The 17,080-nt window shown below is 52.6% G+C and overlaps 1 long non-coding RNA gene across 1 annotated transcript; it reads left to right on the forward strand.

Annotated features, from left to right (window-relative positions):
* The first annotated feature begins 9,816 nt into the window (after positions 1-9,816).
* LOC117079428 lies at positions 9,817-16,501 on the forward strand. Its single transcript, XR_004435434.1, has 4 exons — positions 9,817-10,307; positions 13,997-14,137; positions 15,525-15,839; positions 16,046-16,501. It is a non-coding gene; the product is annotated as an uncharacterized LOC117079428 (long non-coding RNA).
* The last annotated feature ends 579 nt before the right edge of the window (positions 16,502-17,080 follow it).

Raw genomic sequence — 17,080 nt, forward strand, 5'->3', positions numbered from 1 at the left:
AAGGAGAAATTGTGACTCAATAGAGAGGAGGGTCCTGGACTAGGGCCCTGAGTTTCAGTTTCAGTTTCCTGGTGCATCAGGAGCAAGCTTCTTCCTGGTGTCAGAAGCAAGAGAGAAAAGCAGCCGTGAGACTCAGGTCATCCCACTTAGGATGAGGGTCTCTGGCTGAGCCCACCACTGGCAGGCCCCTGTGCAGACAGCCTGGGAGGGGCCAGCGGGGCAACAATCTCTGACACTGAGACCCCAGGCCAGGCACCCCTTATTTTCTGTGCAGGGAGCAGAGGCCCCTGTAACGGGGTGGGGTGACATGGGGGCTCCCTCGGGGGGGGAGTCCTGGCCACTCCTGGAACCACCCCTGTCCCTCCCAGTCAGTGTCCCCTGCCCACCCCCATCACACCCACACCTGGACTTGTTCTTCAGGGGAATCAGAAGACCCAGGAAATGGGCCAGGGGTGACTGCAGACTCTGCCCCCCGACCCCCCCACCAGGTGCTAGGCAGAAGGAGGGAGAGGGCTGCCTGGACTGTGGGGACAGCCCTTGATGAAGACAGATAAAGGCAGCAGACCCGCATAAGAATGGGTCGCCTTTCAGTTGGGAGGTCCCCTCTGAAAAGCAGAATCCACTCTGTGCCCTCAGGGGTCTCTGCTTGGAGACTCCATGGCCTCTGAGAGGATGAGCCAGGTGAGGTGGGGGTGGCTCCTGAGAGCGGGGAGGACAAGGGCGGAGCTGGAGGCATCAGGCACAAAAGACTCCCCAGTGACTCCGGGCAGCTGTGGGCAAGGCGCGGGCTCAAGAGGCCTGACTGCCCCGCCAAGCACTGCACCAGAGCACAGGTCAGACCTGAAGGGGCAGCACCAGCAGGGCCCATGGTCCACGGGTCACTCTGCTGGCCCTGCAGTCACACTGCTCGGGTCCCAGGGCCTGATGATGGCTGAGCCAGACGTCGTAACACCAAGCAATGGAGAAGTTAGAATATTGCTAGGGACACTGACTTGTTGTATTTTTGACTCTTAAAATGTATGTTTTAATCTGACCGTCCATAAGCAGTGCGTGTTACATGCCAGTCAGAGCACAAGCATCCCCGAGAGGTGTGTACTCTGTGTCTACGGATAATGAAAGCACAGCTTTCACACAGCAAGTTATCCTCGCTTCATGTGATGCCTTCTACTTTATTTGAAAAGTATCGCCGGGCGTGGTGGCTCAAGCCTGTAATCCCAGCACTTTGGGAGGCCGAGACGGGCGGATCATGAGGTCAGGAGATCGAGACCATCCTGGCGAACATGGTGAAACCCCGTCTCTACTAAAAAAATACAAAAAACTAGCCGGGCGAGGTGGTGGGCGCCTGTAGTCCCAGCTACTCGGGAGGCTGAGACAGGAGAATGGCGTGAACCCAGGAGGCGGAGCTTGCAGTGAGCCCAGATCGCGCCACTGCACTCCAGCCTGGGCGACAGAGCAAGACTCCATCTCAGAAAAAAAAAAAAAAAGAAAAGAAAAGTATCAATTGTGTCCCACTCAATTGATTTTATACCCTCTATGCACATGGTCCCCAGTTCATTGGCAGGGGGATTATTTGGTGTTTTGTTTGTTTTTGTTTTTGAGATGGAGTCGTGCTCTTGTCGCCCAGGCTGGAGTGCAGTGGCACGATCTCAGCTCACCGCAACCTCCGGCTCCCGGGTTCCAGCAATTCTCCTGCCTCAGCCTCCCAAGTAACTGGGATTACAGGTGCGTGCCACTACACCCAGCTGATTTTTGTATTTCTAGTAGAGATGGGGTTTCACCATATTGGCCAGGCTGGTCTCGAACTCACGACCTCAGGTGATTTGCCTGCCTCAGCTTCCCAAAGTGCTGGGATTACAGGCATGAGCCACCACACCTGGCCTGTTTTGTTTTTTGAGATAGGGTCTCCCTCTGTTGCCCAGGCTAGAGTGCAGTGGTACAATCACAGCTCATTGCAGCCTCAACCTCCTTCCCAACCTCAGCCTGCAGGGGAGCGGGGAGAGAGAAAGGGAAGGATGAGGAAGGAAGGCTCATCTCAGGGCTCTGAACCTGAGCCTCCCACCCGGGATTTCCCAGTCTCCATGCCGGCCCAGAACTGGGCGCCCTCCTCTCTGTAGCGCCATGCAGCCCCTGCTTCCCAGCATCTGCCCGCAGATGAGCCTCCAGAGGATGGGCAGCAGGTCCTGGCACTGCCCCTCACCAGCCCCCCACCGCTCAGCCCCTGTGGGGACCTCGGGAGGTAAGGCCCAGGCAGGACCGTGTGCCGCCTCCCCCATCCACAGCCTCTTGATGCCCTTGTTACAGAGGCTCTTTTCACAGCAGGTCATGTCCAGCTTCTCAGTCTTCAAGTCAATCAGTCCATCCTCAGTTTCTGTGGGGTAAGACCTACCAGGGACCACAGGCTGGGTGAGGTTCATCATCTGGACATAGGGAGCCCACAGCCCTTGCTAGTGTAGCTGAACTTCTGCCCTGTGGGCGAAAGAGGAGGGCGTGTGGCACAGGAAGCCCCACCCGACCCCCTCGGACCCTCTCCAGGGCCACCCCTGGCTGGTTTCAGGGAACCTTGAAGCCAGCGTGGACACGGAGACAACCAGGAGACAAGCAGAAGAGAACGGGCCGCGGCCCCCAGGCCCACGCCAAGTCTGCAGTCCTCCCAGGCTCAAGTGATCCTCCTGCCTCAGCTTCCAAGTAGCTGGGACCACAGGCACCGCCACTACACCCAGCTATTTTTTAAAAAATTTTTTTTATAGATATGGGATCTCACTGTGTTGCCCAGGCTGATCTTGAACTCTTGGGCTTAAGTGATCCCCCTGCCTCAGCCTCCCAAAATGCTGGAATTATAAGTGTGAGCCACTGCACCCGGCCTGGTCCACAATTTAAAAACACAGCCACCATTCCCTCTCCAGAAAGCACCCAGGTCCCTTTGGGAGAACCAGCCTCCTCCATGGGGAAAACTTGGGACCTGCCTTCCCATCTGGGGAGCAGAGGGATCTGTGGAAAATCCTTCTGACGGTCCTTCCCCTCAGTGCCCGATCCATACTCAAAAGTAGAAAAAGTAAGAAATATACAAAGATAGCAGATACGTACACCGTGACAGTTCCCCAAATAGCTGAGCGAATAGCACAAAGGCAATATTGAAGACTTAATAGCTGAGACATTTCCAGAACTGATAAAGTGGATCCAGCCACAGATCAGGCAGCCCAGAAAACTTCAGGCAGTGTCAACAAATAAATAACCCCACATGCACCTGTGAAAATGCAGAAGCCCAAACAAAAAAAAGTCCTGTTAATGGCCAGAGAAAAAGATCAGCCACCAGGGGGCGGTAGTGAGAAGGACAACTATGGAAGCCAGGAGAGATGATAGCCCTGAATTCTACAGGCAACAAGAGCATTGGAAGAAAGACTTTGTCAGACAGAAAGGTTATCACCAACATACTTCCAACATACTTGTACTAAAAGAACATTTTTATTTTATTTTATTTTATTTTTTATTTTTATTTTTAGACGGGACCTCACTTTGTTGCCCAAGCTGGAGTGCAGTGGTGGGGACGCAGCTTACTGTAGCCTTAACCCAGGCTCAAGCGATCCTCCTGCCTCTGCCCCCGAAGTAACTGGGATGACAGGTGCACACCACCATGCCCACCTAATTTTTGTATTTTTGTAGAGACAGGGTTTTGCCATATTGCCCCAGCTGGTCTCGAACTCCCGTGCTCAAGGAATACAGGTGTGAGCCACAGCACTAGCCAAGAACGTCTTTTAAAAAGTGATCTTGCTGGGCATGGTGGCTCATGCCTGCAATCCCAGCACTTTGGGAGGCCGAAGCAGGTGGATCACAAGGTCAGGAGTTCAAGACTAGCCTGGCCAAGATGGTGAAACCACGTCTCTACTAAAATTACTAAAATTAGCCAGGTGTAGTGGTGGGCTCCTGTAATCCCAGCTACTGGGGAGGCTTAGGTGGGAGAATTGCTTGAACCCGCAGGCAGAGGCTGCAGTGAGCTGAGATTGCGCCAGTGCACTCAACAGAACAAGACCGCATCTCAAAACAAACAAACAAAAAAAATTCAATTCAAAAGTTTAGAAAATAAAACAAATTTTCACATTAATAAAAGAAAGGTAACCCACATAGAAAACCGGACACAGCGATCCCAGAACACACATCTTTTTCAAGTACACACAAACATTTACAACTATCGATCACATAATGAGCCATGAAAAAGTTTCCACAAATTAATTGAAATCATACAGAGTGGCTTCTCTAGGCCGGGCGCGGTGGCTCAAGCCTGTAATCCCAGCACTTTGGGAGGCCGAGACGGGCGGATCACGAGGTCAGGAGATCGAGACCATCCTGGCTAATACGGTGAAACCCCGTCTCTACTAAAAAATACAAAAAACTAGCCGGCGACGAGGCGGGCGCCTGTAGTCCCAGCTACTCGGGAGGCTGAGACAGGAGATGGCGTGAACCCGGGAGGTGGAGCTTGCAGTGAGCTGAGATCCGGCCACTGCACTCCAGCCTGGGCGACAGAGTGAGACTCCGTCTCAAAAAAAAAAAAAAAAAAAAAAAAAAAAAAAAAAAAGAGTGGCTTCTCTAATTACAATTCAATTAGACCAGAAATTATTACTCAAAACAAGAAAATCCTCCTCTGTTTGGAAATGAACAAGTATATTTATAAATAACCCGTGTGTCACAGAAGAAATCAAAATGAAAATAGGATTTCCCTCTGTTGCCGAATGCAACAGGAATGCAGTGGGTACAATCAAAGCTCACTGCAGCCCTGACCTCCTGGGCTCAAGTGATCCTCCTGCCTCAACCTCCTAAGTAGCCGAGACCACAGGCACACACCACCACATCTTGCTAGTTTTTTATTTATTTATTTTTTTGAGACGGAGCTTTGCTCTTGTTGCCCAGGCTAGAGTGTAGTGGCACGATCTCAGCTCTGCAACCTCTACCTCTAAGTTCAAGCGATTCTCCTGTCTCAGTCTCCCAAGTAGCTGGGACGACAGGCATGCACTACCACACCTGGCTAATTTTTGTATTTTTAGTAGAGACGAGGTTCCACCACGTTGGCCATGGTTGGGCTCGAACTCCTGACCTCAGGTGATCCACCTTCCTCAGCCTCCCAAAGTGCTGGGATTGCAGGCATGAGCCACCACGCCCGGCCATAACTGCATGCTTTGAGAGAACTATATCCACTGTTAGGTCTCAGAACCCAATACCTCAAATTATGGCACTTTGACGTGCTGAAGAAACTTCAGGAACTTTCTGTTCTCCCCCACAACCCACAGACTCTCCCAAAGTCAGGATGGAGTTCTCTAAACTTCTTTTGTCTGCCTAAAGTCTGAACCCACCAAGAACAACTGTATTTTCTTCCCCCTACCCCAAGACAAAGACTGTCACCATATCTGAACAGACCCTTTCAAAAGATAATAATGTCTGTCCCTCAGGCCCATCCACATTCCAAAGAGAACTGTCTACAAGTTAATCTCTGCTCCCTGCTCCACTGCCCTCAGAGTTCGTCTTCTCTCCCCATGGCCTGTGTGGCCAAGATGGTCCCTCAGCGTCTGAACCCCGCTGCAGTGTGGGGGATAGCACTCTGTGTTTTCCCCTGTGAATACGTTAATAAACCTGTGTGCCTTTTCTCCAGTTAATCTGCCTTTTCTGAGCTGAGTTTTCATGGAAATGGCAAGGGTTAAAAGGGAAGATTTCCCATTGGCCCTTACCTTCATACATTAAAAAAACATTCAGGCTAGGCACAGGGACTCATGCCTGTAATGCCAGCACTTTGGGAGGCCAAGGCCGGAGGTCAGGAGTTGGAGACCAGCCTGACCAACATAGTGAAACCCTGTCTCTACTAAAAATACAAAAATTAGCTGAGCGTAGTGGCACACACCTGTAATCCCAGCTACTTGGGAGGCTGAGACAGGAGAATCACTGGAACCCGGGAGGCGGAGGTTGCAGTAAGGTAAGATCCTGCCATTGCACTCCAGCCTGGGTAACAGAGCGAGACTCCATCTCAAAAAAAAAGATTCAACATTGATGAATGAATTCATCACAAGAAGTAACAGAAAGAACAGCAAATGGAATCCAAAAAAAAAAAAAAACAGAAGAAAGAAACTAATAAAAGTGACATCAGAAATTAATAATATATAAATTATGTACACATTAGATAGGATACACAAGTTAGTTATTTCTTTGGGTAAACTAAAAACTTGGATAACTCTTGCTTTTTTTTTTTTTTTTTTTTTTTTTATAAGACAGGGTCTCACTCTGTTGCCTGAGCTGGAGTGCAGTGGTGCAGTCTCCACTGACTGCAATCTCTGCCTCCCAGGTTCAAGCAATTCTTGTGTTTCAGCCTCCCAAGTAGCTGGGATTACAGGCTTGTGCAACCAGGCCTGGCTAATATTTGTATTTTTTGTGGAGATGAGGTTTCACCATGTTGGCCAGGCTGGTCTCAAACTCCTGACCTCAAATGATCCACCTGCCTCGACCTCCCAAAGTGCTGAGATTACAGGTGTAAGCCACTGTGCCCAGCCTTAAAAATGTGGATAATTTGGGCCGGGCACAGTGGCTCAAGCCTGTAATCCCAGCACTTTGGGAGGCCGAGTCGGGCGGATCACGAGGTCAGGAGATCGAGACCATCCTGGCTAACCCGGTGAAACCCCGTCTCTACTAAAAAATACAAAAAACTAGCCGGGCAAGGTGGCGGGTGCCTGTAGTCCCAGCTACTTGGGAGGCTGAGGCAGGAGAATGGCGTAAACCCAGGAGACAGAGCTTGCAGTGAGCTGAGATCCGGCCATTGCACTCCAGCCTGGGTGACAGAGCCAGACTCCGTCTCAAAAAAAAAAAAAAAAATGTGGATAATTCTTGTGAGAGACCCGTCATTAAAAGAAGAGGAGAAAAACAGCCATAATAGCAATGGGAAAAAAAATCAGGATCAACAGAGGCTTCAGCCAGGCGCAGTGGCTCACACCTGTAATCCCAACACTTTGGGAAGCCGAGGCAGGTGGATCCCTTGAGCCCAAGGGAGAAGGAGCAAAGGGGGACGCACCACACACTTTCAAACCATCAGATCTCCTGAGAACTCACTATCCCCAGAACAGCAAGGGGGAAATCTGACCCCATGATCGAGTCACCTCCCACCAGGCCCCTCCACCTATTCCACATGAGATCTGGGGGGCAAGGGGGGACACAAATCCAAACCATATCAGCCTGTAACTTCTTTCTCCCTGAAGGGTGTAAAATCGAGCTGTTCCCCGGCCATCTTGGGCACGTGTTCTCAGGACCTCCTGAGTCTCTGTCACAGGCCACGGTCCTCACATTTAGCTCAGAATAAACCTCTTCAAATATTTCAGAGTTTGGTTTTCTTTCATCAACACATCCCATCCTGTAACACGCAGAGTAAGCCGGAGAGAACGGCTCACACCTGTCAACTCCACAGTTTGGGAGACCAAGGTGGGAGGATCATTTGAGGCCAGGAGTTCAAAAGACCAGCTTGGCCAACAAAGCAAGACCTCATCTCTAAAAAAAAAATAAGTAAATAAAAATAAATGCATAGTGACTGCACTGTTTTCTCTCAGAGCCTCCAATTGTCACTTGTGTGAGTTTCTTCACGGTCTCTTGAACTGTACTCAGGGTGTCAAGAGGTACAGTCAGGAAGAATAGGGGCCTCTAATGGGGGGTTAAGAGCATCATTCCGGGAGGCATGAGGGAGGCAGCAGAGGAGGGGCTGTGGTGTGGCCTTCGCACACTGCAAGTCCTGGAGGTCAGCAGGGGCAGGATGTCCAGACAGTGGACGCATGAGTGGAGAAGCCTTCAGCCGCCCTGACTCCACCTAGGAGGTGCCCCAAGGCAGAACCAGCAGCTGAGCCTGGCCAGCCCCACAGTAAGTTTTGGGGTGACCAACAGGGAGCCCCAGCAGGAGCCCAGCAGGAGAGAGAAGCTGGATATTGATCCTGCTGGCCCCTCCTGCAGTCCGCAGGACTGTCCACAGCCCTCGCTCCTCTTAAGCAGCTCACCTGCCTTGGTGGCCCCTCTCCTCCTGGCCCCTCCTTTTGGGCCTGGGTTGGGGGTGGCAGGGGTCCTGTCACTGCACCCTGAGGGGGATACGGCTCTGGGTTGTTTCCGGGCAGCTCACCCCTGTAAGAGGGCCTGGGGCTGGGCCCAGCAGCTCACACCTGTAATTCAGCACTTTGGGAGGCTGAGGCAGGAGGATCGCTCGAGCCCCGGAGTTCGAGAGCAGCCTGGGTAACATAGAGAGACCCCACTTCTACTTGAGAGACAGAAAGAGAGGGTGGGAGGGTGGGAGGGAGGGATGAAGGGGTGGCCTGCCCCTCCACACCTGTGGGTGTTTCTCGTTAGGTGGAACGAGAGACTTGAGAAAAGAAATAAGACACAGAGACAAAGTATAGAGAAAGAAAAAGTGGACCCAGGGGACCGGCGCTCAGCTTACAGAGGACCCGTGCCGGCCCCGGTGTCTGAGTTCCCTCAGTATTTATTGATCATTATCTTTACCATCTTAAAGAAAAGGAAGTGGCAGGATAATAGGATCATTGTACGTAGAAAATTAGCAGTAAGACATACGGATAAAGATCTCTGTGACATGAATAAGTTCAAAGGAAACTGCTGTGCCTTGATCTACATATGCAAACATCTCCATAAACCCTTTAGCAGCATTGTTTTAGACTATCACATGGGGAGAAACCTTGCACAATACCTAGCTTTCCTAGGCAGAGGTCCCTGCGACCTTTGGCCGTGTACGTGTCTCTGGGTACTTGAGATTAAGAGAATGGTGATGACTTTTTAACCAGCAAGCTGCCTTCAGGCACTTGTTTAACAAAGCACACCCTGCACAGCCCAAAATCCGTTAAACCTTGAGTCACCACAGCACATGTCTCTTGCAAGGACAAGGTTGGGGGTCGGGTCACAGATTAACAGCATCTCAAATACAGAACAAGATGGAGTCTCTTATGTCTGCTTCCTTCTATATAGACAGTAACAGGCTGATCTCTCTTTCTTTTCCCCACAGAGGGAGGGAGGGAGAGGCTCTTGGTAAACGCTCCTATTTTGTAAACTCTCTTCCTATTTTGTGATTAGGATGCTCCAGGCCGGGCGCGGTGGCTCAAGCCTGTAATCCCAGCACTTTGGGAGGCCGAGACGGGTGGATCACGAGGTCAGGAGATCGAGACCATCCTGGCCTACAGGATGGCCTACACCCCGTCTCTATTAAAAAATACAAAAAACTAGCCGGGCGAGATGGTGGGCACCTGTAGTCCCAGCTACTCGGGAGGCTGAGGCAGGAGAATGGCGTAAACCCGGGAGGCAGAGTTTGCAGTGAGCCGAGATCGCGCCACTGCACTTCAGCCTGGGTGACAGAGCGAGACTCCGTCTCAAAAAAAAAAAAAAAAAAAGGATGCTCCATCAGTTTCTGCCACCACTTGCTGGAGACGCTGCATGACCCTGACTCCTCTCAAAGGGTGAAAGGCTCAGTTGCACCCCAGACCCCCCCTCAAGCAGAGGATAAACTCCCGGCCCCACCACCTGCCTGGCCTCTGTGAGAGTGGCATGCAGGCTGACCCTGGAAGAAGAGGGACGTTCGAGCGGGATGGGCGGCCTTCTACTGCTAGGCTGGGCTCTGGGGTGGGTGGAGACTGGCCGCCATCAGCCTTCAGGGTTCTGGAAGCAGGGAGGGCAGAGGCTGGCCCAGCCTATGGGAGACCCCCGCAGAGGCGTGGCCTCCGGGCTAATCCTGCCCCAACTCTCCCAGGGCGGGATTTCTTTTCTTTTTTCCTTTAATCTCTTTATCTACAGGCTCCAAGGCTTGATGAGCTCCAGATGTCTCAGCATGCCAGAAGAGGCTTAGGATCCCCTGCCAAATACCAGGGAGACAAGAACACACCAGATGGGCACAAACCAGAGCTGGTGACCCCAGTTCCCTTTAAGGCAGTGACATGTCATTACAAGCCGGAAGTCCCCGCCCGAGAGAACAGTCCCCAGGGCTTGCTAAGCATGCATGGTATCAAGAGGCGCATTGAGGTGCTCCTACAGCCTCCTCCCCGCATGGGACTCCTCACAGCCCCGGCCTCAGCCTCCCCCACAGGGCGGAGGCTCACTCTCACCCACTCTGGGCCAGGAACGCAGCCGGCTTGCCTTTTGTCCAATTGGGTGCTCTTTCTTTGCCACTGATACAAAGTGGGGACAAACTTCGCTTCCAGTGATGCCTGGGCCGCAGGAGGCTGGGGGAGAAGTGCCCGCTGCCCGGCCTTCAACCTGAGCTGCCTCCAACACTGCCGAGCCCAGACCCCTGCAGCTGTGAGGTGAGGCGGAGAGGCGGCTGCCTGCTGGGAGGGGGCTGACTATAGGGAGGGAGCTGACCGCGGGGAGGGGGCTGCCTGCGGGGACTGGGTGCCTTCGAGAGGTGGCTGCCTGCGGGGAGCGGGCTGACTATGGGGAGGAGCTGCCTGCAGGGAGGGAGCTGACTGCGGGGAGGGGGCTGACTGCCGTGCTGGCCGCATGGTTCCCCCGAGAGTGGGGGACCCCTGACGTCAGGCAATATTTCTCCAAAGGCTCCCTCACCTTGTCCTTTGGGGTCTGGGGTGCTCAGAGGAAGGGGGAAGCCGGGTGGGTGTGGAGAGGGTCACTGGAGAGGGTAAGGGCCGGAGTGATCCCCTTGGGGAGGAGGCAGAGGAGAAGCTGTGGAGACCCAGAGAGAAGAGGTGGGGTGTGCCTGGGCCTCTCCAGTTTGTTTCTCAGAACCGGGGAAGATTACCGTAGACGGGAGGACCCTGTGGGAAGAAGCTTCCAGAGACCTTCTGGAGAGGTCAGCCAGGGCCAGCCAGGGCCAGAAGCAGAAGGCCAGCTGCAGACCCCAGGCCAGCTGCAGTGGACAGTCAATGCTGCAGGAGGCTTGGGAACTAGGGCTGCCCTCCTTGGGCTGAACCCTCTGCCTAGAGGACCATGGCCCTGGGCAAACGCGCTGCTTTCTGGGCCCCCTGGAGGGTAGGGCATGACGCCGTGGTGCTAGGGGCAGGCGGGGACATGAGGAGGTAGACAAGCGGCCTGAGTCACCAGGTACAACCACTGCACCCCGTTGTGACTGCCCCTGGGTCCGACACAGATTTGGGGTGGTCGGGAATTTCCCTTGACCTCCTTAGGCACTCATGAGTTTCTAGGTTGAGCAAATAAAAAGTCCAAGATGCCCAGCTTATTCTGAATCTCAGATAAACAACAAATAGTCATTTTTACCAATGTTGGGGACATACTTATGCTAAAATTGTTTATCTGAAATTCAAATTTAATTGGGTATCTTACCCGGCACGGCCGGGTGGTGGCTGTCACACTGTGCAGTCGGAGGACACTGTGCAGTCGGAGGGACCAGGACGTCTCGGATAGAAGCGTCTGGCATGGCTGGGTGGTGGCTGTCACACTGTGCAGGCAGAGGGACCAGGACGTCTCGGATGGAGGCGTCTGGCATGGCTGGATGGTGGCTGTCACACTGCAGGTGGAGGGACCAGGACGTCTCGGATGGAGGCGTCTGGCATGGCTGGGTGGTGGCTGTCACACTGCAGGCGGAGGGACCAGGACATCTCGGATGGAGGCCTCTGGCACGGCCGGGTGGTGGCTGTCACACTGTGCAGTCGGAGGGACCAGGACGTCTCGGATGGAGGCCTCTGGCATGGCTGGGTGGTGGCTGTCACACTGTGCAGTCGGAGGAACCAGGACATCTCGGATGGAGGCGTCTGGCATGGCTGGGTGGTGGCTGTCACACTGTCGTCCGCCCAGACTGTTCTGAGCCCAGCCCTGACTCCAGGCTGAGACGTCTGTCCACCCAGGCTGTTCTGAATCTAGCCCTGACTCCAGGCTAAGACAGGCGTTCATTCACCCAGACCGTTCTGAGCCAGCCTGACCTCAAGAGATCCGCTCACCTCGGCCTCCTAAAGTGCTGAGATTACATGTGTGAGCCACCACGCCCAGCCCAATTTACTCTTTACACTAGAATTGACAGTAGGTGGGCCTGGTGGCTCACATCGGTAATCTCATCACTTTGGGAGGCCAAGGCAGGAAGATAGCTTGAGGCCAGGAGTGAAACCACTTTAGCAAGATTATAACAATGAGAGGAGGCTGTTTTGTTTTTTTTCTAAGACCACCAGAGCGGGCGCAAAGGAACCAGCGACTAGGCAAGGGTAGGAGCAAAACTGCAAGTTTATTTTGGTCACCTAGCTTCAGGGGAAGAAGGTGGGTAAGGAGAGGTCTGTTGGCCTCCGGCAAATGAGGCCCCCAGAGTTCTCCGTGCTGCCCTCGGACGGAGTTCCGACAGTCCCGACCGCAGTGGGGAAGCTGGGAAGTCCGCGCGTGGCACTCGTCCGCAGCGGCTTTTCTGGGAGTGGGAGGGCGATAGGCGGGGCACGGGCGTGTCCGGGGGCGTTCCGCAGGTGCGACCAGGTAAATCTTGGTCTCTTCAGATTGACGTCACCTGGCGCATGCCCAGTTAGTCTGCACCTTCCCGGGCGTCGGCTGCATTTTCGCGCGCGTGGGAAAAGTTGGGGGGGGATGAAGAACCCGGAAGTGCGCCATCTTGCCTCCGTTCGTCCAAACAGTGGCCAGGGGTGGTGGCTCATGCCTGTAATCCCAGCACTTTGGGAGGCCGAGGCGAGTGGATCACAAGGTCAGGAGATCGAGACCATCCTGGCTAACACAGTGAAACCCCATCTCTAATAAAACTACAAAAGAAAAATTAGCGGGATGTGGTGGCAGGCACCTGTAGTCCCAGCTACTCGGGAGGCTGAGGCAGGAGAATGGCGTGAACCTGGGAAGCGGAGCTTGCAATGAGCCGAGATTGCGCCACTGCACTCCAGCTTGGGTGACAGAGTGAGACTCCTGCTCAAAAAAAAGAGAAGAATCTAACATAACTGACTCCAGCTTGCTTCTAATCTCACAAGCTAACCTGCCTTTGCTCAGGTGGCATAGGCCAAGCTAACTATGGGAGGAATTTAGTTCATAGTTTAAAGTAAGGATGGGCCAGGCATGATGGCTCACACCTGTAATACCTTTGAAAGACCAAGGCAGGTGAATCACCTGAAGTCAGGAGTTCAAGACCAGCCTGACCAACATGACGAAACTCTGTCTCTACTAAAAAAATTAAAAATTAGCTGACGTGGTGGCGGGCACCTGTAATCCCAGCTACTCAGGAAGCTGAGGCAGGAGAATCACTTGAACCTGAGATGCGGAGGTTGCAGTGAGCCGAGATTGTGCCATTGTACTCCAGCCTGGGTGACAAGAGCGAAACTCCATCTCAAAACAAAAATAAATAAATACAAATAAAAAATAAAGTAAGGACGATAATAGTCTCTTCCCAAAACTACTCCACTCCTTGAGACCAAAGCCGCCTTTGTAAAACTAATGAAAGACCACAAGGTTAGCATTATGGTAGGGGCTTGAATATATATATATATATATATATTTTTTTTTTTTTTTTTTAGATGGAGTCTTGCTCTGTCACCCAGGCTGGAGTGCAATGGCACCATCTCAGCTCACTGCAATCTCTGCCTCCCCGGTTCAAGTGATTCTCCTGCCTCAGCCTCCGGAGTAGCTGGGATTACAGGCACCTGCCAGTGCACCAGTTTTTTTTTTTTTTTTTTTTTTTCGTATTTTTAGTAGAGATGGGGTTTCACCGTGTTGGCCAGGCTGGTCTCAAACTCCTCACCTTGTTATCCGCCTGCCTCGGCTTCCCAAAGTGCTGGGATTACAAGTGTGAGGCATGGCGCCCGGCCCAGGGGCTTGACTTCTGCTTATGAGCCAGGATAGGTAGTCAAGGAAGTGACCATATCCTTAGGATGCAGCCACCATGACCACTGTACAGTCAACACAGTAAGCCTTTGCATTTGCACTGTGGTCCAGCTCCTCCAAGCAAAGCTAGCTCCAGGAGAGAAATCCCCCCTCCCCAACTAGAGAGCATGCATATTTGACTTACCCTATCCTCAGACTGACCCTTTGCTCATTATAATAGAAAACACACCCCTGGGTGGAGATTTAAGATGCTAATGAGACACGCAACTTATGAACAAGCAGGTGTAGGTACTGCGCATGTGCACCCAGAGGACGCCCCCCCCCCGAACATGTTTCCTAGCAACGCCTCTGCCCACCCGCTGTGAGTAATCATGGAAGACTCCCATGGAGGAGCCTCCCTGATGCCAGTCTCTGCTGTCTCGCCCTTACGAGCAGACGGCCCTGAATCCTCTCTCTCAGGGTGTCCTGTCTCCTGCGTCGCACTTTCAAAATATTCTTTCTCCTTTACAATACATTGCTCTGTGCTGCTTCTCCTTGGCTGTGTGTCTCTTGTTTAAATTCTTTTAAACTAAGAAGACAAGAATGGAGGCCTCCCAGCAGCCGTCAACGTTTCTGGTGCCATGACTCGGATGGAGGTTTGTCCGCGTCATTCACTCCAGTTTCCCTTCCCCGCAGCGGGTACCGTGGCAGTGCCAGGCTGCCTGGTTGGCTGCTGCTGCTTTTCCCAGGGCTGTTTCAGTCAAGCGCTGGGAAAGGTTTCTAAGTTGCCTGTACCCTTCCTGTGGATATACGTGCTGCTGCCCTCTGGCTGCCTCTGCACCACTCATCATTATCCTAACCACGTGGGTTGCTCTCAACATTCAGTATTTGGGCTGTTTTGCTGCTTCATTTCACACCTTTCTGGCCTCATTTCAGACGCAGCTGTTTGCTGTTCCTCTGGTAGCACTCGGCCGCCACCTCGTGGCCATTGTGATTTATTGTCTGATCGCGTTTTCTGTTTTACAAAATTTCCTTTTTTTTCTTTTTTCTTTTTTTTTTTTTGACGGACTCTCTTTTGCCCAGGCTGGAGTGCAATGACACCATCTCGGCTCACGGCAACCTCTGCCTCCTGGGTTAAAGCAACTCTCCTGCCTCAGCCTCCCAGGTTGCTGGGACTACAGGGGTCTGCCACCACGCCCAGCTAATTTTTTATACTTTTGGTAGAGATGGGGTTTCACCATGTTGGCCAGGCTGGTCTTGAACTGCTGACAAGTGATCCATCCACCTTGGCCTCCCAAAGTGTTGGGATTACAGGCATGAGCCACCGCGCCTGGCCAAAGTCTGTTTTGAGGGACACATTAAGAGTGCCCCGTCCCTCCTTATGCATTTTCCAGCTCCTTCAGATGGTCCTTCAGCTGGCTTTCCTTGCTGAACAAAAGATGCTTAGTCATGTAGATACCAGGCCGCGGGATTGCATCAGACATTCCAGGCATTGTAATTGGACATCACCAATGGCCAACCAGCGAGGCAGGCAAAGGCTTGCTGGCGAGATGTCGGGCCTCCCAGCCAGCAGGGGGGGCCACGTCAGTCGGGCCTGGAGACTTCCAGCACCTGTGAGACCCAGGACGGTGCATGCCAAATGCCCGTGACCTCCTGGGGCCCTGGTTTCATGAGGATTCAAGGGCATGTCCCAGACCCTGTCATGGTCCAGCTTGGCTCAGGGACACCTGTGACCTCCTGGACTTTGGTATCTGTTTTTTTCATTGCAGGATTATCTCGGCACCATGGGAACCACTTCCTTTACTCTCACTGACCGTCCCTGGGACATATCTTTAAAAATTGGAACACCTTTCGGGTAGATGAGCTAAAAAGGAAAAGACATCTTATGTTACACTGTTTGGCCTGGGTACAAGTTCGCTGACAATGAAAAGTGGTCAGAGAGTGGAACCGTGAGCTTCATTGACATCCTGCAGCTCTGTCTTTCCGTAGGAATCAGGGACAATGGTCCTAAGTACCCTATAAGCAAGCATGTGTGGCCTTACAACAGAACCCGGCTCTACGCAAAAGCTGCAGGCTAAAATCCAGTAAGCTAGAAAGCCCCCCAGACCCATGCGAAGACCCTCTTTTATTAAAGGGAAGGGTCCCCAGGCCCCATGGCCCAGCTCCAAGTCCAGATAGGGGTTCTCAGGGCTCCTTACCTCCTTCTGACTCCCCAGCATCCCCTGCACTATCAGAGTCTCCTGTGGAATCTAATCCCATTTCACCCCCTCCTTATGCTCCTCCTTTGCAGGTACAATAGGGACTTGCCCGGCTGGAGGTACTCGCACTGGGACATCACACCATCCAGGGCCAGAGAAACTGCTCCCCTTATGGGAGGTCCCAAATGGAGAGGGGACCATTATGGCACGTGTCCCATAAATGATCTAATTTATGGACTCACATCAACAAATGATCGAATCCAGTGGAAGCAAAAAAACAAAAACTCACCTTCTGTAGCAGAGAAATGGAGAGTAGCCCTAGGAGTCCCCCCAAAACTGGGAGAAACACCGTGTCTGGTTGTGGGAGGAACACCTCGTTCTGTTGTGGGAGAAACGCCGCGTCTGGTTGGCTCCTTGGGGCAGTCACAGCCATCGCCATTCCAGTAGAGGAAGCCCAAAACCTGACTTTTTTGGGTTTTTTTGTTTTTTTGTTTTGTTTTGTTTTGTTTTGTTTTGTTTGAGACGGAGTCTTGCTCTGTCGCCAGGCTGGAGTGCAGTGGTGCAATCTCAGCTCACTGCAACCTTCACTTCCGGGTTCAAGCGATTCTCCTGCCTCAGCCTCCTGAGTAGCTGGAATTACAGGCGTGCACCACCACATCTGGCTAATTTTTGTATTTTTAGTAGACGTGGGGTTTCACCACATTGGCCAAGCTGGTCTCAAACTCCTGACCTCAAGTGATCCACCTGTCTCGGCCTCCTAAAGTGCTGGGATTATAGGAGTGAGCCACCTCGCCCGGCCCCAAAACCTGACTTTCAGACACACCTTCGAGGTCCTCTCTCCCCTCCAGGTGCAGGGAGTTTTAGAAATAAAGGGCCATGTTGGCTCTCGGGAGGAAGGCTCGCCGTGATCAGGCGCCCTCCTGGACTCCCTCAAGATTACTATAAAAACTTGTGGTACCCTTAATCCAGCCTCTCATGCCAGCCTGTTCCTGGGACAGCCTAACTCGTTCCGGGGTTGAAACATGGGCCAGGCCTGCTGCAGTAGAATAGACCTCAGGGGTGCACCCTCTAGAATCCTGGTGCTGAATGGCTCACTGATGGAAGTAGTTGCATGGAAAATAAACAAA

The sequence above is a fragment of the Trachypithecus francoisi genome, unplaced genomic scaffold (genome assembly GCF_009764315.1).
Source record: "Trachypithecus francoisi isolate TF-2019V2 unplaced genomic scaffold, Tfra_2.0 Lachesis_group7, whole genome shotgun sequence".
In the NCBI taxonomy this organism is placed as follows: domain Eukaryota; kingdom Metazoa; phylum Chordata; class Mammalia; order Primates; family Cercopithecidae; genus Trachypithecus; species Trachypithecus francoisi.